Source organism: Pyrgilauda ruficollis, unplaced genomic scaffold, assembly GCF_017590135.1.
Source record: "Pyrgilauda ruficollis isolate IOZ18807 unplaced genomic scaffold, ASM1759013v1 scaffold17, whole genome shotgun sequence".
In the NCBI taxonomy this organism is placed as follows: Eukaryota; Metazoa; Chordata; class Aves; order Passeriformes; family Passeridae; genus Pyrgilauda; species Pyrgilauda ruficollis.
The window spans coordinates 4,136,869-4,161,260 of record NW_024515875.1 but is presented as its reverse complement, the minus strand read 5'-3'; the positions used below and the strand labels follow the sequence as shown (position 1 = coordinate 4,161,260).

The 24,392-nt window shown below is 37.6% G+C and overlaps 1 pseudogene; it reads right to left on the bottom strand.

Annotated features, from left to right (window-relative positions):
• Positions 1-1,083: 1,083 nt before the first annotated feature.
• On the bottom strand, positions 1,084-23,207 carry LOC121351602 (annotated as a pseudogene).
• Positions 23,208-24,392: the final 1,185 nt, after the last annotated feature.

Here is a 24,392-nt window from a genome sequence, read left to right as displayed (position 1 = left end):
TTATAAAACCTAGATTTACTACCAGGGTTAAAGGAATGTTGCTGTCATTTCTTATTTTACTTTCTTTGAGCCCAAGGATGCATCCAACCACATAAATCCATTTTCCTTCTATGTCATTTCAATTTAGTATGGCCTTGTGGTCACAGCCCAGAAAGATACACACACAAAAAAAAAAAAAAAAAAAAAAAAAAAAAAAATTCCTGAGCCTGAAACTCTGCTTATTGTGGACCAAGAACAGGACAAAAATAATCCTAACCTACCAGGAACATGCTAAAAATTCACAATGGATGCCAGAGCCAGAGCTGGAGGAGTACACCTGTAACATATTGCAAATATTAAATCCTACATTTGGTTCAAATTCTGAAGAGAATTTAAGAGAGCATTATAATTTCCTTTTGAATGAATTACAACTCATTCATTCCTTCCTTTTATTTAGACATCATCCAAAGAACCGAAATTATACTCTTCCAGTTACTTAATGAAAATTTCTTGCATCCTAGCATTTTTTGAGCTATATATCTGGTATTTTTAAGAAAACACAGTGGAGACCCCAAAATTTATAGCCCAGAAAGTAAAAGTCATGCAGTCACACATAACTAGAAAGAATTAATCTCAGCTTTGTACACAATACACTATTTATATTTTTGAGAACTATAAAATAATTATTTATGTTTAGAATCCTGTAACATTCTTAAAGAGTTGAATATATATGGCATGTGGCCATTTTTACCCAGATATGCATATGTGGAAACAAATATAGATAACAAGGGATAAGGAAGGAGAGAAGGATTACAAAGGAGGTATGGCTGGATTTTTATTACAGGTTATAATCCATTTTATTTTGTTTTTAAGGCCGTGCTGTTTCTGCACATAGCCATAAGGAAGATAAATCATAAAGAACCTGAAGTTCCTCTGAGGCTGAACAGTTATTGCTAGATGAACCACAAGTGATAGTTTCTTCATTAAAAAAATGCATCCTTTCACCAAGGCACAGTCAGTGGCATTTTCGTGTTGTATCATCAAATTGGCTATAGCAGGAAGCAGCTTTCACACAGAGGTGATCTGCATTTTGTCCTTGGCTCATCAGTGTGTATTCCGATGGATCCAGTCATAAAGTGCTGTCACCTTGGTGTACATACCAGGACGATTGTGCTGAGCACACCCTTCACCCCAGCTCATGATGCCAGCAAGATACTATCTATTGCCCTTCCCTGTGCAGGCCAAGGGACCTCCAGAATCCCCCTAAAATGAAGGAAGTCCAACCATTAGTGCACACACACAGAGCACTGTAACAAAAAATAGGTTATTTAAGAGCAGTAAATACCTGCCCCTCTTTTTCTCAAATTAAAACTTAATATTAATTAAAACTTACTTCTGGATATAATGTACTCAGCCAGATGCCATATTTATTCAATTGTTTTAAATTGCGGATGTAGCACACTTACCAATATAAAACCAATGGCAGAAGCAGTTTATAAAATTACTCCTTGATAATTTCCCATTACAGGGTTCATAGAATAACTCATCACAGCCCAAATAGGGAGAGAAGAAGACAGGGATGGAAATAGGGAATTCTACTACAATTTGAAATAGGGAATTCTACTGCAATTTGAAATCTACTATAAATTGTTCACAGGTTGAAGGCAGATCTCTTATACTGGGTGTTAAATAGGAACAGAAAGATACCACAAACCCCAAATAATAAAAAAAATCCAACAAACCAAAACCCAACAAACAAACCAGGCACAATTAAGTATTATCAGCAATTTTATAATCCGGACTGAGTCTACAGTAGACTACTTTGTTGAGGCAGAAGAAGGAACAAAGACTAAGGAATGTGCAAATAAGAACAGGTTTCTTAAATGGAGCATGCAGGTTTGCACAGCAGTGTAGAAAAATAAAAAATTCCATTCAATTCAGTTCACCAGATCAAAGTGCATTTGAGCCCATCAATGGTTTTTTTGCCTTTCATTACTTTAACCTTCTCTGACCTAGTCTGTTGATAGAACTCTGGGCAATTACAGTGCAGCTCCTTTCTGCAGCTGTTCCTAACGCACACAAGGCAGTCAGCAGCCTCCAAATTGACCCTGGGACAATTTGAGCCCCCAGCTGGAGCCAAAACATGTAAGAGGTCAGGAGAAAGCCATGTACTGAGGAAAGAGTAATAACAGAAAGCTTTCATCACCCAACCAAACAAAATTATCTGTTATGGTGGTACAAAATTATCATGAGATAAGAGAAGAAGCCAGAGTTCTTCCTTTCTCACAGGCTGCTGTCATACTAGAAATGTCGATAATCCAAGAGACTGATGTCAAAGTGACTTGGGAAAGGAGGCTCAACCAATTACTCAGCGAGTTCTGAAAGAACAAAGGGGGTGTATACCACTAGGGAAAGGAAGGATCCTAAGAAGAGCCAAGATCAAAGAACACCCTAGAGTGATAAGAAAACAGAATGAAAGGTGTTTGGAAGCTTCACATAACTTGTGCAACATGTGCACAGCTTACATGTCCAGGAAGGAGTAAAAGAGAACAGGACCCTCACAAGTCTCAAAGCAGGTTTAGGGTGTTGTGGGGCTTTCCTGAGTTCCCAGTGTCGTTCCTCTCTAGCACTGTACAGGAAACACATACTATATATTACATAATATATACTAGTGACAGGAAGAAGGGGGGGGGGGGGGGGGGGAGAAAAACAACCCCCCAAAAAAGCAAAGATGCTACCCAGACTAAGAACTTAAAGATCCAAAGGGCCAACATGCTAGAACTCAGACCAACATGCTAGAACTCAGACGCAGCATATCATGCTGGGAAATGGCCAGTATGCTATACAGCTGAATTGGTTAAAAATGCCCATCTAAAAATTCAAGAGCATTTCTTATGCAACATATTTTTTGGAGGAACACCACCCCTCTAACATATTTTAGCAAAACAATTCCAAGGTCAAAGTTTGCAGACAAACTCTACGTAGTGTTAATAAAAATAATAATTAATTTAATTAGGTCTTTGACACTATAAGGAAATTCTACAAATAGTCTATTGTGTTAAAGAAGTTTGACCCATCATGAGCTACAATCTTGCAAAAGTTATCCTATTGCATTAAAATAATAAAATTTATATATTACACAAAATTTGTACCAAATTGCCTCAGTCTAATAGTCAGTAGCAAATTTCTATCCCCTTTATGTGGTACTGGTATAAAAAACATGTTTGTAAAGTTGATATTCATCATCAGAAGTCTGAACACTAATGAAGTACACAACCAGTGTGCTAGGAGAAAGAAGGCAGAGTCAGGACAGGGAAGTATGACCAAAAAGCCGTTTCTGATTGTGTGTGTAAACAAGATGGGGTTTATAACTTACACTACTGTGATGTAGTCACAATTTGTAATTATATATATGAATGAATGTTTGAAATTAAAAAGCACTATTGCAGCTGCAGTTCCAAAACCTAGCTTAGCTTTTACTTTTGTATTTCTTTGCAACTGTAACAATACAATACTCATCATACTTTTACAGTATTTTAGCAATTCCAAACCCAGATATTAAAAAAGATAAAAAGAAATTAATACAAATATTAATTTGTGCAATTCACAGGTGGACCTTTTATTGCAGATAATTCCTTTTATCTTTATTTTTTTGTTCTCTGGTATGAAATATAACTGTTGAAGAAGAAAATTCTTCTCGACACATTTTATCCCTTGCGTTTCCAAAATGATATTTCTCAAGAGAGTCAGAGATTATCCACGATGAATTTTCTTCCTTATTTTGGGGGACTTTTAGTTGCCATGTTAAATTAATCATAAACTCACACTCAATAAAAAAGAAAAACCAAAAACAAAAACCCAAACAACAACAAAAAAAACCAACACACCACACAAACAACCTAAAACTGAAGAGTTTTCCAATGAAAGCAAACATTCCTTTGTAGATTTCCTACAGTTCCAGATTACCTGGCATGCATCAACACCAGTTGATGAGTTTCCCAGCACACAGCACACGTGAAGTAATAAAATCATCATAAGCTTGTTGCAAACACTTTGGTTAATCATTCTCACTTGAGCTTCCTGCAGTGTTTTGGCAAGATGACCTAGAAAAAAATACAGAAGGTATTGCAGAGGTAAAGGTGGCACAAATTTCTTATAGAGATACCAATTATCAAAACAAAAGAGAATTGCTTCCAACTGAAAATCTACCCAACTAATGACAGCAGAGTAATTTCCTTCCCTTCAAATGGTGCCTGCCCTAATTTTTGAAAGCTGCATTGTTCACACTACCCAATAACCTTAGATGTTCCAATGCACCACCTTTCCATTTCCCTAGCCTTTATGCCTATGACCTTATTCTGCCAGAAAGTAGTAAAAATGCCATGCAAATTGTAAGATAAGACTGCACACAGGGTGACTAAATTTGAATGCCATTTCAAATTATGCCTGAAGATTTTGCTATTTTTTAAACCATGGCTGTGCTCCAAACAACATCCCAGTCCTACAAAATGCAATCTCTATATTTTTTTTCATCCTCTTAGTTCTAGAGAAGAAACTGGAATAAAGCTGAGTGTGGAAAGACAAATAATTTTTACAAAACCCCAAAGAACAGTCTGTAACTCACAAATGATGCTAAGACTTTAATTCTGCACTATGGTATTGACATAAGGTGCCCTTGTGAGCTAAATATTCTGATACCTCTGATGTGCTGAGATGCTGCTCAAGCCCAGGTTTCAAGCTACTTAATGCTGAGACAGGGAAAGGATCCTTCAGGCTCCCTTGCCACCCCTCTCTAACTTAGCGTGCTTTTTTTCTGCCTCCCCACTGCAGCTGGCTGCTCCAAGCTACACCGAGCCTCTTCCTGAGGCCTTTGATTAAGATGGAGAAAATGAAAGATCCTCCACATTTTTTTTGCAATTGCAATTATTGCTGCTTATTGGCCCTATGTTGTCAATCAAATTCTTTCTCTGCAGTAGTTGCAAGTTACTGATCTCTTTACTTGCAAGGTTCTATTCATCAGATTAAATGAGTCATGAACATGAAAATGGGCACATTTTTATAAATCTATAATAATCTGCTTTTCAAAGATCTGTGAAACCTGAGTATGCATTTTGTCACTTTTCACTTGCTATCCAAGCAACCATTCAGAATTCTCAGACTGTTGCTAAGGAGATCTTTTCTAGCTTTTTATAGATACACTAAAGAAACATCATGGGTTTTGGTTTTTTTTTTTTTTTTTTTGCTTGCAAGTACAAATGTTCCATTGTTAGAGTTTAAAATTAAGCCAAACTTGCAAAAAGCATATCCAGGAAATGAACATACTATTTTCTTCTATGGCTCCCCAGCCAGTTACGTAGCAGACAGTTCCATAAAGACTCCAGAGGTGCTGGGTAAACAAATGGGCTGTACCAGCTCACTGAAGAGTACAGGTGTCTCCATTTCCAACAGGGCAATGTCATAGTCTGAGATAGTTTGTTCATACTGTGGGTGGGCAATAATCCTTATGGTTGATCTCATGGCTACATGATTGCTCTTTTCATTTATGGTATGTGAGCCCATATACGCTCTCCATCCCATTGGAACAGAGTATCTGTAAAAAAAAAAAAAAAAAGGTGGTTTTAGAACATCCCACTGGAAAGCAAGGCAATGTTAGTTCACTCCATTTTAACTACTTTTCAGTGTTTGAGGACATTCATCAAAACCATAGTGCATGGAGTGGAATATGGCTTTAGAAGATAGATGCACTCTAGTCTCTGTCTGCTAAAACATTAAACGTTGTTTTTACTTGCTATTATGAAATTAATTAATTTCCTGGACCAAATCCTTGCTATGCATCATGCTTTGGAACTTATAAAAGCATATTCTTAAACTCTATCTCCTCCTTAACACACGTAGGAGGTATGCATTTTCAATTTCCACTACCTAAACTGAACACCGATGAGGTTTTCACTCATTGATCAATATATAGGACATGTATTGGGATAAAAGGCCATAGTTCTACTCAGAAAACTCCTGCCTTTTGAAAAGAAGAGGAAAAAAAAAAAAAGGTGTTTACCCTACATCTAAAAGAACAGTGTTCTGTCATGCAGGATTTACTGACAATGGAAGCAGAAGAATAACTTCAAAAACTGAAGACTTCTGAAGCCAGCAGACAACACCAAGTGTTTATGTAGTGAGGTCATGTCACCAAGTTATTACCTGGATCAACTCATCTAGACAAGGAATAGCTTCTACAAATTACTGAAAGCACCTTTGTAAGGTTATTAAACTGCACATACTCTAGAACAGTATAATTTCCTCATGCCTTGCAGAATCAGAATCCAGGAAGCAATGGGCAGCAGATATGAGCCACCTGTTGGAGATCACAGATGTGCCACACACGTGGCCACGTGCCCCCATCTGTAAACTTGCTTGCCAAGGTCACTTCTCAGCTCTTGCATCTTCACCTCCAATGATTCTGTTTTTTCTAAGCTGGTGTCTTTCACAAGCTAACAGGAATAATTTAACAAATTAGTAAAAAGCCCACCAGTTAATTCACTTTGCAATGCTTGACACAAACTTTTACCCTTAGACCTTACTGTGCAATTGGTAAAAAGGTGAGTACTTGCCCATTTTCACTCAATGGGCAGGTCAGATATAAAGCAGTCATTGTCTATCTTCTTGTGTAGCTTTCTGAAGAGTTGAATAACTCAAAAAGCGGTTAAGCACAATTTAAAAGTTCACTTGAATAATTCTTATCTCTATTCCCTCCTTACAAACAGAGCTTGACTGCATTTCATTTAGCTCAAAAAGCAGCAAGACCTACCAGCTTATCTAGGAAGTGCATTGCTTGAAATAAGTCATCACAGGTGGAATGGATGAGCTGATTGAAAAGAAACAGTGCAAAATTCAAGACAGACATTTGCATACAGTGTTACCAGGAAATTAATTTTTAAAATGAATATTTGATTTAACAAATTCTTAGTCCAATAATGCATAAGAATAACACAAATTGCTGATTTAGTTTCCCAAGTAACTAACAAATTTTAAAATAAATGTTACCACACCACAGATCATTTAATCTGATCCATCTGTACAGTCTCTTTTCCCATCACACTCAGGATTTGGTTTCAGCAAGGATTTTTCATTGAGGCATTTGTATGCATAAGAGGAACAACTTTTGTAGACTAAAATAGAGAGAAGATAGTGTCACATGTTTGGAGTCATGCTTTCAAATTATTAACAACACCTTGCACATTCAGCAAGTTGTTCAAAGCTACACATTCTAGTCTGCTTGAAGTAGTAGTCTGTATATTAGTGTAAACTGGTCCCTCTGTGGAGAAGGGACAGGGGAATGATCCACTCTAATTAATGATCACACTAATTTCAGTCTCCACTGTCCCTGAGAAAAAAAGAAGACCTTCCAACTGTCTGCACTTCCATTTTACACAACTCTGATCTGAGTAAGTGTGGCTTTTCAGATCTGTTCTTTTGCCTTCACCAGCACCACTGGCATTACAAATCATAAATATTCACAGCATCTTTTCATTTTTAAGTGAAATTAAGAAAACTGCAGAAGAGTTTTATACCTCCCTTCCATAAGTTTCTAAGGACTATCACAGTTTACTATGTGAGAATCCTGATAGATCTCAGCAATTGGCTTCCATTACTATTATTCTTATTACCAGTTGTACAAGGACCTCTAAACAGTGCGAGGAAGGTTTTTTTCAAAAAATATTTACTCCTGGCTACCCCAAGATTGAAAGCAAGACAAAAATTACGTAAGCAAAATGCAGCAAGTCACTAGGGAGCCATTGGTGGTATCAGCAATGTCCACAACCATTGAGGATCTACAGTAAAAAGACAATAAATGTGGCAAAAGTCCACAGTCCACTATGTCCCTCTTCCTTAAATTATGTGGTACTGATCTGGCAGCATTTGGGGGGAAAGTGCTCTTCCAGCAGGATCACCAGCAAAATGTGGTTTGGTTTTCTTACTAAAATCCCTGTTATCTTGGAATTTTCTTGATTAATTGTCTAAACTCTCCAAAAACCTAGTTTTAGTCTACATGATTTATATTCACTATTATGAAACTTTTACTTTGTGCCATGAAAAAAAAACATCTAGAAACAACTCATATAACTGTTAAAATATGCATATTCCTGCTTCTGTCTTCTACCATCTTTAGGAAAATACCTAAAATTACATACGTACAGCAGTTGTTTTCCTTACTGTCCTGCCCACAGCTGTCATCATCTTTACAAGACTTATACTTGTGAGGTGTACACTTCCCATTACCACAGTTCAATTGTTCTGGATTACAACCTGAAGAAAAATGGTCTGTAAATTTCTAATACAAACAGCAGACCAACAGCCACATGCTACACTCCCTACTAGATGTCAGTTGGATGTTTCTGTGCCATTTCTGTCAGACATTTATCTACCTTGGTTTTGGTAGTATCCAGTGACAGAGAGACTTGTGCTGTACTCTCTGGCCTTGGATTACCTTCTGGTCACTGTTTCTGGCATCTTTTGAATGTTCCCTGTCTTCTTTGACACGCAGCACCCAATTTAGGTACAGTACTCTAGGTGAAGCCTTCCCACTGGCAATCGAGAAGGTGTTTTCAAATTCTTGTCTTACATCTTAGTGTGACACTTAAAAAAGCTCAGAACAAAGACAACCAACCAATAAAACATCAAATACAAACAAAACTCACTGAGTATTTTTGACTCACAAGCCAGCTTTTGAACAACAATCATTCCCCCAGCTGTTCTTCCGCAAAAAAAAGCAACTTAGCCAATCCACATGTCTATTTAATTATCTTCATTCAGATCTTCACACAATCACAGAATATTCTGAATTGAAAGGGACCCACAAAGATCAACTTTACAGTTCAGCTCCTGGCCCTGCACAGCACCCAAAACACCCCCAAGAGTCACACCCTGTGCCTGAGAGCATTGTCCAAATGCTTCCTGAGCCCTGGCAGCCTTGGGGCTGTGGCCACTGCCCTGGGGAGCCTGTTCCAGTGACCAGTCACCCTCTGGATGAAGAACCTTTTCCTAATATTGAACCTAATCTTGCCCTGACACAACTTCAGACCATTCCCTCAGGAGTGTCACTGGCCACCAGAGAGCAGAATCAGAGAGCTGCCCCTCCTGTTCCCCTCGCGAGGAAGCTGTAACTGCAGTGAGGTCTCCCCTCAGTCTCCTCCTGGCTGAACAGACCAACTGACCTCAGCTTCCCCTCAAGGCCCTTCACCATCTTTGTTACTCCCCTGTGGACACTCTCTCATAGATTAATATTTTTTATATTGTGGTGCCCAAAACTGCCCCCAGCACTCGAGATGAGGCTGCCCCAGTGCAGAGCAGAGCGGGGCAGTTCCCTCCCTCACCTGGGTGGCAATGCTGTGCCTGATGCACCCCAGGACACCACTGGCCCTCCTGGCTGCCAGGGCACTGCTGACTCATATTCTTGTTTTTATTTTTCTCCATTTATATTCTACAGCCTTTCAGGACCACTTACAAATACATCCCTCTTAAATACATCCACTTTCTATTGTGTAACACTTTTCTATTTCATAAGCACCTACTCTAATCCATAATTTAGATCATGAACAAAAATTATGTGACGATCCGTAACAATATTGGCAGAATGACATTAAAAATATCCTTCCTCTTTGGCAATGAGTCTTGGCCAATTGTTCTGTGGAAACAATTTCCTGTATTTTTTTCTCCCCACATTTTCTTTACTTATTGATAAGCTTGTCACATAAAACAATGTCAAAGTACAATTTATCTATTTATCCTCTCACAGCAGGGAACTAAAACAAAATTTTAAATCTCCATGCTGGTTTTAATATTCTTTTCATTATTTACAAATAGCTTACTTTGGCTACTTCTTGTGCATTTTTTTCCTTTGGAAGGTTAGTTTATAAAGATTGGTATAAAATTCCCTCTTGATTTTTCTGTTCTCCCACTCTTTAAAGAGACACATTACACAGCCTCTCTTCCACACTTTTACATCTTCACCCACATGCTTCATGTGATCTTAAAGATTGCCAGCAGTAGTTTAGAGATAATTTCAACTCATCTCTCAACTTTGTGGAAGAAACTCTTTACAGAAAACAACAAGCAAGAAATAATTGCTCTACCCCCAGTCCAATTCATCACTACCATCCGGGCAGCCTTTCCAGCCTTCAAACTGATTTCTTGAAGGAATGCACATTCTGTCTGCATATCTAAGGACAAGCTAGAAAAATAAGAAATCAATGACACTAGAAATATTGACACAGTCTAAATGCAGTAAAGCAGGACTCTACCATGAAGAAATATTAAAATTATTATTAAAAATTAAAGTTTGTGTCATTTGTAAAATAAATTGAATATTTTTTTAAAAACCCCACTTGGCACAATCTGTCAAAGATTTTTATCAAGCAGTCTGAATTAAATGAGTCACCTAAATATACTTAGCAAATTGAATTCACATTTATTGCCTCTCCTCTAAGGGTTGAAAGTCATTCACCATAGATACATAACTACTGATAGGAAGCATTTCTTTAATTTGTTAAGGGAATGTATTTAATACAGGAAAAGCAAAAGGAAAATAATATCAAAACTAGGCATTCTCTTTACTATTACAGATACATATTTCCTGAAATTAAAATTCTGAACAAATTAATATCTGTGATGCTACACTCAATGTCTGATGTGAATAAGTGCTTTATCAAACACTTGCCAAAACTTGCAGTCTCGTATGCAACAGCCCTTGACCAAGAATTTCTTTCACATTCACATAAACGAACTACTAGTTAGTTAGTTTAGATGGTAAGTTGTTTCTTTACAATATTAAAAAAATGTTTGTTCTCTTTGACTCTTTCAGATGTGCAAGAAAAAAAAAAAAAGTCTCTGAAAGACTAAGGAGCTCAAACCACTCCTCTTTCTGCCCAAGTGAAGTAAAATGACATTTTCTCCCATTTAGCACCACAGGCAAATTAAGAGCTACATCAGATTGAAGAACTATTTGTCCCACAGTTGTCTAATCAGTTCCAATCTGGAGTAAATTAGTCCTCTTCACTGCCTTGCATGTGATGTCAGTGGGAGGAAAGCACACACCACCCAGCCAGCACAAGCTCAAAGCAGGAGTGTCTGCATTTTCTTGTCACCTCTCCCTGGAGTCATGCAGCTGATGGCTGGCATTTGCTTTCCAGGTCAGCTCAGAGCAGAGCCTGTGATTTTTTTTGTGTCTTTAGTGCTTTGATAGGCACCCAACAATGGGGAAAAAACTAACCTCAGGTGGATGACTGCAGGTACTTAAGATAGGAGAAAACATGAATTTTTTTTTTTTCCTTCTCCTATTACTACTGCTGCAGGCAAGGCCAGTGCTCTCAAACCACGCTGGTATCTCAGACAGCATTCCCCAAACTACTGCATCAACTTGATACTGACACATGACAGCCATTCCACTCCCTCCTGATTGTGGCTAAGGACTGATTAAATAACTTTGAGCCATCTGCTTGCTGCCTCAGTGCTAGGAGCAGAGCACACAGATGCACACAATAAAGGCAGTGGATTTTGTTAAAAAAGATATTCCTAGACTTAGACTCTTAACCATTTTTGAGGCAGAAACCAAAGTAACCACAGAATTAAGAATAGTTGGTAACTTTTTCTGGTAGAAAGAGACCCACATTGGTGGAAGAAGAAATCACTGAAAATTTGTGTCTTATAGAATGACTGACCACAAAAGGTGCAATTTATTTAGAGTGAAAGGCCATGAAACACAAATCTTTACCAGTAACCTTAAAACTTAAATGCTTCTATGTCAACAATGAACAGAACTGCATTCTGACAAGCAAGCTGAGGGTTTGAAGAGGCTTCTCAAAATGAACTGATCTCGTGACATCATAGAGAACTTTAGCTACCTAGACATCAGTTGGGTAAAAAAACCCCAGCCATTTAAAAAATCTGAAGTTGCATCTTTTCTAAGAAATGTTACAAGTAAATATGTGTATGTCCTAAAAATTCCCCAAAATCTAACATTGGAAGACCCCCAAAATCTAACATTGATCCAGAAGTGCATAGGCTGTGGAGTTAGGAAAAGGCCCATAAAAACCCCCAGATTTCTGCAACATCTTCTAGCAAGGGGTCCTCTTTGACTGCCATAAAACTTAAATAGTTTGTCTAAACCTGGAAACTGATCTAGATCACCTTGAGCTGTGATTTTAGAGAGAAGATTAGGTATTCATGGTTAACTTTGGCTGGCAGAAGAGTCATGCTTAGAGGCCCTCTGCCATTCTATGTTCATGAAGCCGCTTGGCTATTTTAAGGTGTCAGAAAAGTGCCATATAGTAGATCTACAGAAACTGAGAAATTTTACTCCCCATTTTACAGAATTGTTGATAAAAGTTAGAAAAAAAGTACTAGCTTCTAAATACATCTTATGTACAAATTTGTAGCTCTGTTTGGTCCAAAAGCCATAACATAACCAAAGACATAACATTTTACACATTTGTCCCCTGCAATAAGGTTAAGAAAATAAGCAGGTTGAGTTGTATGCAATTGGTCTGTCAAGCAGGGTTTCTGAAAGGTTTATCCTTAAAAATTAAATTGTGTGCTTAATAACTTACGGTCTGTGTGACTGAAAGCTTTGTATTCAATATAAAACCCTCTGTGGGTGACCAGCTCATCAGAATGGAAGCTGATTGCAAGAGATTAGCCATATTTCTGTTGTTTTCTGAAAGAGCTTTACAGTATCTAGCAAGGCAAAAGTGAGAAATATTAATTTCTTACCAAACTGACCACTACCATCCATCCATGTCTCCTTTTACTGAGTGGTAGTGATGTCAAAAAGCTTTAAGATAATGCAAGAAGGATCAGCTGTATTTTGGTGTTAAAAACTGCCCAACAAAAGTTTTGGAAAGCCTATTTATGAATATCTCCCACTCTGCAACTTTTTTGGGATTAGCAGACTTTGAAACAAAATACAGCAAGATGATCAATATCAGGGTCTACCTTATAAACACAAACTGCTTCAACCATGCTTGATTTCAGATTGCCCATTTAGGTTTCCAAACCCAAAAGTTCCACATCCAGGAAAGGATTCAGCCAAATCCAACAGCTGTTGCTTGTTTCAATATGCTCCTTCCAAGAGATTAATTTCTCTGAATAGCATTATTTTTAGTGTTTGTGTAACAATTGCAATCACTGAAGAGCAAATGGTAAAGAAAATGAAACTTCTGATTACACAAACTCTTCACCCACACCAAGACCACAGACAAGAATTTACAATTCAGCTGCAGCTGCATAAAATTCTGTCATTTTCTACTTTATTGTTCTAAGGGGAACAAAGGAAAAAGTAAATATTTGTAAGAAAAAAACCCAGGATGCTTAAATGTGCAGAACTTCAAAGTGCAAAGCAATATGTCAGAAAATAATATATTTACTCACCTAACTCCATCAATTTCTAGCCAGTCTTTATTACATTTACTGGACCCTGGACACTTCTCTTGAATTTGTATTACAAGAATTTTTATTGAGAATTTGTAGCCAGGCAATGGTGCCTAAAAAATCAAAAGATAAAAACCCTGACATGCATTCACAAAATGAAAATAGCCTTTGCTTCCAAGTTGTTCTACCTATTACTGGATTGAAAGTACTGTTTTTCTGTTATTGAAATTAGCGTCTCTGAAGAGACAAAAAACTTTGCTAATTTAAACATCTGTAGAAGTCTTTTGGACCCAACTTTGGCTAGACTGTGCCTGATGAAGGAGTGTAAGCCTTTCTGCAGCCAGCATGAAGCACTATGTCTGAGGTTCATGCTAGGTTTGTAATGCCCTGTGTTTCTCTTCTGCACAGACATGAGAGTTTTGTCCTACAAGCTGCTAATAATACTGTGAAAGGTATAAAGTTATATAAATGGAAAGCCTTCTTTACCAAGGAAACTAAAAAAGTAGTTAAATGCTGAATGGAACAATAGACTGACACATTAGGCAGTTGGTAGAAGTCATGAGCAGATTTGAAGTCTTGCCAAAGGACTTGCTTGAAATTCAGAGGTGAATTTCTGAGCCAGAGAAGGTCCTGGCTCTGCAGAATTCAGGGAAATACCCTGTGGTATCCATCATGTGAGGCATGATTTACATGACCATTTTTTCTTTTTGACATAGAAGAAAAGCTCTGATTATTATTAATTTTCTCTGGCTGCTGGGATTTGTCATCTTACACATTAATTTGTTGCTGTCACAAATAATGCTCAAACTTCTGGAAGTTGGCAATATTTCCCTCCCATAGTTGGCACCTGTATATAGGACAGGAAAGAAATGCGCGCCTGAGAAGAAGTCAGGTTCAGTGGTTTCACTAGGTTTTCTGTGTTTCATCCACATCAAAAGCCATTTCTCCCAGTTTTGTATCTACATAAGATAAAGAAAAGTCATCAGTACTCAGAAGAGTTCCCAGCACTTACCTTGGTGATCCAGCTACAGTCAGTGTTTGGTGGGTAGTAACTTGGGTAATAAGGAGAACTCAGTGTCCCATTCCAGGAAATATATTAACCACCACATACTAGGAGAGAAATACATCAGCAAGGAGCACAGTTATCTCAGCTGTACGGAAGTGCAGTCTTCTCTATGGACAGAGTTAGAAGAATACATTGTGACAGCATTCAACTCACATTTTTCCTGTATTAACTGAAAATCACTTAACTTCCACCTCCACATAAAACTGAATTTCTCTTTTTTTTGGATGAAATTACAACTAAGGGTAAGTACAAAAAAGCCTCTGACTGAAGTTTTTCTTTTTTAAAAAAGCATTCTTTCATGGTAAGTGAAAGAAGCAACCAGATTTGGATGCAACAAACCTCCTCCTTCCAATTTACTTCTGACTTTTCTGTAGGTATTTTCAAAATTAAAAAGCAATTAGCCCAATGAAGTGATAACTGATTAATTTCATGTAAACAAGGAAGTTTGTGTATCAATTCTCAGTTTGAAAATGCCATATTTGAATAAATGCTTTGAGGTTTTGTTTTCTACCAAAGACTCTTTTAGATATCCAGTCCTTAGTGCTTTTGGTTCCCTTTAGGTAACATTGTGAATGCAAATATGAACATAACAGAAAATAAGATAATTCTGAAATTAAAAAAATCTTGTAGCAAAACCTGGGCTAAGTGTAATTTGAAATGCCCATCCTCAGAACAATAAAGCCATTTTAATTAGTAATGTGCATGGATAAGTATTTGGATAAGCCGCATGAAGAGAGACATAAGCTGAAATGTGGCAGCTTTGGAGGGGTTTGTCCTCAGTGACTTGTTCCACATGTTAAAAAATAGTCACTTGCTTCGTTGTCAAAACTCTTTCACTTATACCTTACGAAATAACTGTGGCTAAACTTGATTCTGTGAAGCCCCTTCATCTCTTCTAAAATTAGTACTACAATTTAGCATTACTCAAAATATTTCACCCCACAGCACTCATGTAAAATCTATAGTACTCCATAGGTTTGGAATGTAGGTCTTAGGTTTGGAACACATTTTTCTTATTCAGTTAACTACACTGAACAATGCATTCAGAAAATGAACAAAGATGAACTAGAAGTGTTTGCTCTTTTCCATTTTCTTTAAGCACACATTCCATCATCTGTGGATACATTGCCAAAACTGACAAAGATAGCTGCTCTGTCACTGAGGCTATCTATCTTTGCCCAGACAGATAGTGCCTGTAGCTTTCTGTCTGTCTGCTTCCCTGCCACTACTCGGTGTTACCCATGCAATGACTGGCAAGTAAGGCTTCAGTAGTTATCAGGAAGACAAAATCTCCCAGACCAAAGGATGTTCTCTCTTCTTTGTTCAATTCTGAGTCTTTTGTAAAGTGGATCTCAATGATAATTCCCTGCTTTATATGCCAACATTCTCTCCCCCAGATATAGTAAAGGCAATATCAACTTTTTTAGAGGCAAAACCAGTAATAAGTGTGCTCCCATCAGATGCTTGTTTCTATTAACTACGTACTGATTTTAGGAACAGCTTGAAAGTGAGCTTTTAATATGTTGCTTTCTCTTCTTTGGTCCAATCAGAAGGTAAGCAACATCACATTACTTGATGAAGTTAAATGCACATCAGAAGGAGTCCAGGCCCCAGGCCCACACTATCTGGAAGTTGGAAGGTTACAAAAAAAATGCATAAAAAAAAAATCCCAAAACATTTCCCAAATTCCTGTCATCTTTGCTGGGAAACTGGGCAGAAGTAACACTGATCTGGGCATCTGTGTCACAGAAGCATTCCCTTGGCTACCACTGCCCTTTTATTCTTCCACCCAGCTGATAGCACACAGGATGCTTCCCAGCACTGGTGCTTAGTCACTGTGCGTGTACATCACCGTTGTCTGCTTAACAAGTGCCCTGGAGTTTCTGTACCTATAGAAGCATCAGAAAGGCAATGCCAGATTATGTTACTTCAGTGGTGATAGTGGCACTGAGAAGCAGAGGTTAGGAATGAAAAGGCAACAAGTGCCAGTGCAGCAGTGTTAAGCAGTGTCTGTGCAACAGATAAACCCAAAACATTTTCAATCTATCCATGTTCATCCTGGTTTTGTGTCACAAATGCTACCACACAAAGTGTGAAGCTCCGTGCTTGGCAACTGTTACTTCCTGTTGTTCTTTTACTTGTAATGTGAGATGCTGTTTCTTGCATCTGTAATTCACTCTTATGATTATTCCATTTTGCAACCTGCATCATATTTTGGACTTTTTTCATTTATTTATAACTCAATAATCTTTGTCGATCACTTCCAACTCAGAATATTTTGTGATATCTGTGAATCTATACATTACAAATTTCTAACAGGTTTCTCTTTTTCTATGCACAGCAAATGAAAACAATTAAGCTTAGACCTCACAGTAACAGATTATTTCCATCACAGCCCTGCATCAAGTTATTTGATGTAACTAAGGTCCAGATTGGCAGCATTAAAATAAATTTTTTTAACCTTAAATTAAAAGTAGTTGTCTTCTGCTTTAGCAGGCTATTCCTTTCACACGTTTGAAGTGAGGTACTAGGGAATGAATCTCTGCTTTGCCTCTCCTGCAGACATTATTAAATCCTTTCTATCATAATAGCTGACAAAACATTTATAAAATAACAATTTAAGTACTCTCCACGTTGCCATGTGGAAATATTTCAGCATCAACCCAGTGGACAGCCTGGCTTATCTTCTATCTGTACCTTCTGTCACAGTGTCATCAGAAAAGCAAGGCAAGCAATGAGAAGAGTTGCCCACGTGAGATACTTACTCTCACAGCACACCTCTTCATCTCAGCTTGAGCATGTTTTAGGATTTGTCACTGAGCAGATTTATTACTGCAGTTTACAGAAACTGGAGAGAATCAGTTCAGTCACCATGTGTGACCCTGGACCTCAGCATCAGGGAATAATGGCTACCCTAGTTACTGGGTGTCACAGTTATTGGACATACTGTTACTATTAGTTCTAGTATGTATCCTAAGTATGTCACTAGGCTGACCCAAGCACAGAACTATTAGACATACGCAAAACAACACATTTTTTAGGGTGGCAGTGAAAGCAACCAAAAAAGTCCAATTTTTTTCTGAGGTACCATCAGGCTTTTAACATAATTTCAGTCACCAACTTCTGTTTTGGTTCTTTAATAGGCAGACATCAATGCACATTCTTGAATTTTGTCTTACAGCTTACTGCATCAATGTTCTCTGAATGTGTTACATCAGACGCCTGTGTTGGTCTTGCTGACTTCCAGGTGTGTTCATGCTCATGGCCAGCTCTACATTTGCGGTTCCTAAAAAGCTGAGCCAGTGTCAATAATGCACAATGAAGTAACAATTGCAGCAATAACCCATAATAAGTAGCAGAACAAATGTAGGCCCACATCAGGAACAGTATTATCCTTGTTAAGCTACAGTTTGAGAGTAACTCCTTACAAAAACCTTGTGTCCATTCCATGCCAACAATGGCAATCTGTTGTGTCTTGTTGCATAGAGAGCAATTAATAGAGCCGAAGAGGACCTCCTACTCAATTGAGTTAAAGCACTCCTAAACAAGTGAAGATTCCTAGCTGAATCCTCATGCCCAGCTAACCTCTTTCTGAAAGTTCCTAAAATTTAAGTAAAGTTCCCCTCTTGAAACCATCCATCCTCAAATCCTATAACTTGTTTATTTATTTGGTTGAGGAAGACAGATTCCTTGAACTCAAACATGAAATTTGACTCTGAAAAGTAGGAGTAACCACTCAAATTTAAATATCATCTGAACTCACTTATGCAAATAGACTACAGTGACTCCGAGGATGGAGCCTTCCAACCCCCTACTATGAGCAGGAATTCAGCTGTGACTGGACTGCCATAAAACATACATTTTCTGAAAGTAATAGAATATAATACTCTAAAATAAAGTCTGTATGTTTTTGAGTTATGAGAGTAATTTTATGGAAAGGAACCCGTTGGAATTAGTCATAGTGTAGAATAAACCTTACAGAAATTTGTAACAGCTTCCCTAGGGAGAGGTTCATGGCACCAAGCTTGTCAGAGTTCAAGGAACATATGGACAATGCTCTTAATCAGATGGTTTGGTTTTATGTAGTCCTCTGATGAGCAGGGAGTTGGACTTGAAAAATCTTATCAGTCCCTTTCAACTTTATTAGAAGATCTTTTTATTATGCCAAATTTAAATTAAGTTGTATTTCAAATCTCACATTTTATCCATCTGGTACAGTTTCAGAGAATTTCTGTACAGCTCAATAAAGTATCTTTGCTCTGTATCTTACCTTGTAATGAACTTGTTCTGCAGTGGAAGAAGGAAATAATATGCTGACAAGTGGTGTGATGCACAGCTCTCTGGAGTGACACCACACACAGTGATAACTACCAGTCTCACCACGTAATTAGAAGGAACTTGCAGTCTCCATTGATAAAAATACCTTTTGGGATTCATCAGAGTTAAAGCCCTGTTGTTACCTGGCTTGGCATACAGGTCAAAGGATACTGCTACAAAATAGAGTGCAGATCAGTATGCAGAAACTGTTAGATTGAAAGATAAGTTCTTGGATAAGATTTCAGACAAGGTAGAAACAATCATCTACCCACATTTCTTGACTCCTCTATTCCCTTTTTTGCTCTTACGTTTACAGCTCTGTTCCCTTTTCCCCATCAGACTGCATCACCTTCTCCTGCTCTGGCCAAGGGAGTACAAAGCCTCACTATCATGACGAGAAGCTGATTCAGCTGCAATTGCTACAATATCTGCCTCACACCTACTGCTTCCTTTGCCATTTTCTCTTCTTCCTTCTCCATGCAATGAGAACACTAAGTACCTGAAGACAAATCTTGAGATGCACTTCTTATGAAGAAATCGGGCAAAGTAAATTAAAGCTCTACATTATCTGACTGACCACTAACAACAAAAAAACCAAATTGTCTAATCAAAAGCCAAATTATGTACAATTTCTTAGAGGTTTTGTTGGGTGGGTTTTTTTTGTTTGCTTGTTTGTTTTGTCTTTGGTTTTGTTTTTTTTTAAGAAATGGCAAAAATAGGAGCCACAGCTTCATTTGAAACACAAGGAATGGAGATTCCATAGCCTAGTTTACTTCATAAGCCCTACAGATATAAGAATAACTCAAAAAATGCCATTTTTCTATCACAGGATTCCACTCCCCCTCAAAGTGGTATCACTTGGGATTGAAGCATAATTACCTGATCTTAGCATCACATCATATTCTGTGGAATCTGAAACAGAAATGTGATAATTATCAGCTATACAAGCCAAAGACAAGAAATGAAGAGAGAAAACTAAACAGAATAGGTATTAAACGACAGGTACATTGATACAAAAAAGCTCCATTATAACAAGATCAAAATCTTCCTTCCCAGAACTGAACAAGGGAACTGCTTGTTTACTACAGACTTCTTTTTGTTCCACTGGGGTTGATTTTTTAAGAGAAGCAACCATATCTTGTGGTGCCCAGAATGTATTCCAGAAGTAAGCTTGCAGCCCAGATTCTCCTTCACTGTGAAAGGAAAAAAAAATTCACTATAAGTACAGTCTAATTACTATTTCGGACATGGTTTTCACTGGTCTGCATTTTTGGCTGGCACAGTTTCATAGCCAGCTGCACCTCTGTGCCTGATAGCTGCTGCTAAACATGGTGACAAAAAGATCTTGTTTAACAATTATTTTTATACAGTAAAACTATTTTTGGCATATGCAGCTTAACCAGCTACACACTGAGACTGAAAATCACACCTTGAAATCCCTCAAAAGTTTTTATGAAATGGGATGTTACCATCCCTGCTGTATAATTATACAGCATAACATAACATTAACATATAACAGCTCCAGACACATTGCAATTAATTTTTTAATGGAAGCGAGCACCATACAATGACACGATTTTATGTTTGCACTTTGATCATTTCACACAATTTTTGTTGAAATAAAGAATCCTTGAGCATACACATCCAAGTTATTACTTCAGTGATTCCACCACAATCCTTTTGAAATCGCCTGTGCACTGACCCTTCAGGGTTTTCAGAAACTACCAGGATTGTAATAACCTGCTGCTCAATGGATTTACATTTCTTACCAGGAGCTCAAAGTGTTTTGCCCCAAATTATATAAGGATTTGTTTTCAGACATTGAAAGAGAACTTCATTTGAATGGATAAAATAAGATCCTGCAAGAGCTGAATTATTTCAAAAAATTAAAATTAGATTAATAGACAACAAAACAACCCATAGACTCAGAACAATTAATCAGACTTCATTTGTCTCACCAATTCTACAGAGCATGACAGAAGTCACACTATTAGCTTAGATCATATCCTTAAATGCATTTCTGTATTTTTAAATTCTCTTACAGAGATGTGCATTTTCTTCTAGATAGCAAATTTAAAATGCATTAAAGAAAAAGAGGAAAACACAGCTGAATATTTCAAATTTCTACCATATGCTGAAACAGCACCTACCTGAAAGCAGCCACTACAGACTTCAAGTAGTACTTTCCCAAGAAGGAAGACTCATATTTCTGCCAACTGACAATGAAATAGTAGTAAAAGAAAATGTAAAATTATATTTTAGTGCCAACATAATCTCTAATGCTATAAAGTGCTTGTCTTTTTCATTCTTTCCTCTTCCTCACCACCCTTCCCCACATTACAAGCACTGTCCATAATTCTCACAAAATTCATCAAATAAGGATCATAAATGTGCATTAAATTCCACTAAAAATTTGCTTTTTCACATCACATTTCAAGGCCATTGAGACAGTTCTTGATAATTAGTTGTGAAGAAAGTCTTTATGAATACATTTATATTTTTGTTTCAGTCTTTAAACTTCCAGTATCACCAGTTTGTATTGGCTATGCACAAAGCAGCTTTGAGACACCAGATTAGTCCTTTTGGGAAATACAAGCTAACAGAAAACAGCTTTGTCTTCAAAACTGCTGTCCTAGGAAACAGTACTGATCTCACAAATTGAAACTCATAAGAAGGGCAAGAAAGCAAGCACTGTTGTGAGTGATAAGGAAAATTTAAGAAGTGAAGCATTGAATTGGAGGTAAAATTAAAAAGAAAAAGGAAAATGTAGAAAGAAGAGTGTTTGAATAAAGTAAAATAAAATAAAACCCACTCTCCTATTTCCTTCAAGACAAGTAATTTGTCCATAACCCTGAAACCTTATTACCTAGAAAATATTGATCTTAGTCTAAGGCACACAGTCTCATCTGTCTAGCTGCATTTTTAAATCTGAAAACTGCCAAGGTTCTTCCTAGCTTTAAATGTACTATTTCCAAGGGAAATAAAAAATGGCTACCCCAAGTCTTCTCCTCATTCCCAACTGCTTCTGTATAAATATTTACAAAATATTTCTCTACTTATGTGGAAACTTACATAATTTTGGATTGGGTTGGCTTGCAGGATGAACTTCTGTGATGTTAGATCATTGAGGTCATTTGTATAAGTCAAATTAGGAATTGCTACACTTCCACCAATACAAATAAAGGAAAAAGCTGGAGTTGAGAAAAAAGAAAAAAAAAAAAGATAAAAAATTAGCACATCTAATAATGTCACAGAGCAAGATGCGTGCAGAATTTTGTGCTTGTCCTTGGCATTTGCAGGTATTAGCTCTTAAGGCAAACACGAAGTAATGACTAGAGCACTGAGTCAGTTCCACTGACAGAGTAGTGCCCAGCAGGAAAGAAAAGGAAGGAGATAAAGGTTTGGGCAGACATTTCTACTAGGAAGATTACATGGTTAAGTTTCCAGTTTTTTTGCAGTACTCTCCTCCTGAAGAAGCATGGCTTTAATGGCTATGTGTTGACATTTGGGAAAGTACATAAACAATTTAGGTACCCATTCTCTTTTTAAAGAAAGTGAAGAGAAAATAGACAAAGAATTCATATAGGTACCTGCAAAAGATAACACTTAATACCAATAATGACGGTATTCACGAGCAGTGACAAAAAATAATTAGCGATAAAATACACACGTTCAATGTTCTTGTGCAACTACTCACTGCTAATTATTGTGTATTTTGTTGCTTTAGCAAAGATATTAATGAGAAGGGAAAGTCAGTAGTAGCACACATTACATGCTCAGCTGCTTATTGCAGAGCTTTTCACAGTGTGAAACATCCATCCCACCTAGTCCACGCTGGGGAGTAACACTCACAGAGTGAGTAGTGCAGAACTAGCACGATTGCGGTAACTGTTAAAGAAACTGTAGGTAATATTCCTAGAAGACATCTCCTCCACAAACACAATTTCATCCACTTGAAGAAACAATACTTTTGGCACAAACCTCCTTGGTAGGATGGGCAGTAGCAAACATGCAGACTTTCCTAGAGAAAGACCATGGATGGCATCAGTTAGTACGGAAAAAGAAGAGCTATTGTATAATATTTTGGTGTATTTACTCTCATAGTTTTAAAGCGGTTAAAAGTGAGATAAGATCTTTCATGTTATCAGCTACATCACACATGAAACCCTCATCTCTCTTGGCTATTTCCTTTTTGTAAGCATCTCAATCTGGGAAAGGGTAGGGGGAATTTTTATCACTTTAGTTAAGAGCAATTTATGAAGGACGGGGGTCAGTGGACACAGGAATAGACAGAGATAATTTATTTACTGTGTTCCTACTACAAAGCTTAGCTGGGGGTTCTTACCTGCTCTACAGCCTGTTCAGCATCTGAAGCTGGAGTGCTGTACACAGAAATCCATCCGGAGGGAGAAGCCTGCAGCATGATGCTGTGACAAATGCCTTTTGACAAAGCTAGCAACAACACCCTAAATGAACCCCATTTCTTAAACAGAATAGCTGCTCTCCCCACTGCACACACTGGGCTTCTCTTATTTCACCTTTGCCATACTGCTTGAATCAGGAGCCAGCTGATCTGCAGTCAAAGAAGGTGGACAGGAAAAGGTATCATCACTGTAACTCTTTGTTGTGACAGGCTAAGTAGGATATGGATCCCATCATTTGAAAATAGATCACTTCTTTCAGAAATACAGGACTAGGGAAATCATTTATGACACAATGCAAAGGACATGCAACCAATTTACAGATAAAAGGTTCCAGGGCAATATAAATGAGGAAACTTCTAATAAACACCCTGGGGAACTCATAGAAATATCTGTAAGAGAGGAGAAATGCTCAGTTCTACATGTCACCTTAGTTTTCCAGCTTGAAGATGGTACCACAGAATAAATGCGGTAAATAAATTGCAAACCAATTTATGTTCACATTTCCTGTTTGAAAGGAAAAGTAGCTTTAAGTCAACAAAACATCAAGTTCAGTGCATTCTGCCTATAAAATAAGAAAATCAAAGATGTTTGTTGGGAAATAACATATTTGATACATGTTGAAAGGGAGAGCAAAAAGAACAGAATCTAGAAAAGCAAAAGGAGATGAAGAAATCTCAGCCCCAGAAAAATCATACAAAGAGAACAAACAAATCTGAACAGTTCACACAGAGATTGCAAGAGGGATTAATTGGAAGGCAATCCTCACAGCTCAGAAATTCAAACTACAGCTGCAGACAGATGGCTTTGTTCAAGTCCTCTAGTTTTCAACAGCCTGTCTCTGCTACACATACAGAACCTGCTGACTGACACTTTGCTCCTTCCTTCATGGAAAAGACCAAAAAAACCCCAGAAAAAGGCCTAGAGGAAAGAAACCCACTTTTGCATAAATATTATATCAGGACCTTTTAGAAACACTGGGTTTATTACATCAAGGACAAGATCATTGCAATAACACACATCACCATGTTTATTCGTCTTGATAAGGTTGCCTGAAGCTCGAGAATTCAAATTCTTAGGTGGATGAACTTGAAAATAAAGAAATGAAAGCAGAAAATAAAAGTTAGTAGCTCCAAATCATGCAGTCAATTAAAATGAAAGCAGGAGAAGGAATAAGCATGCAATAA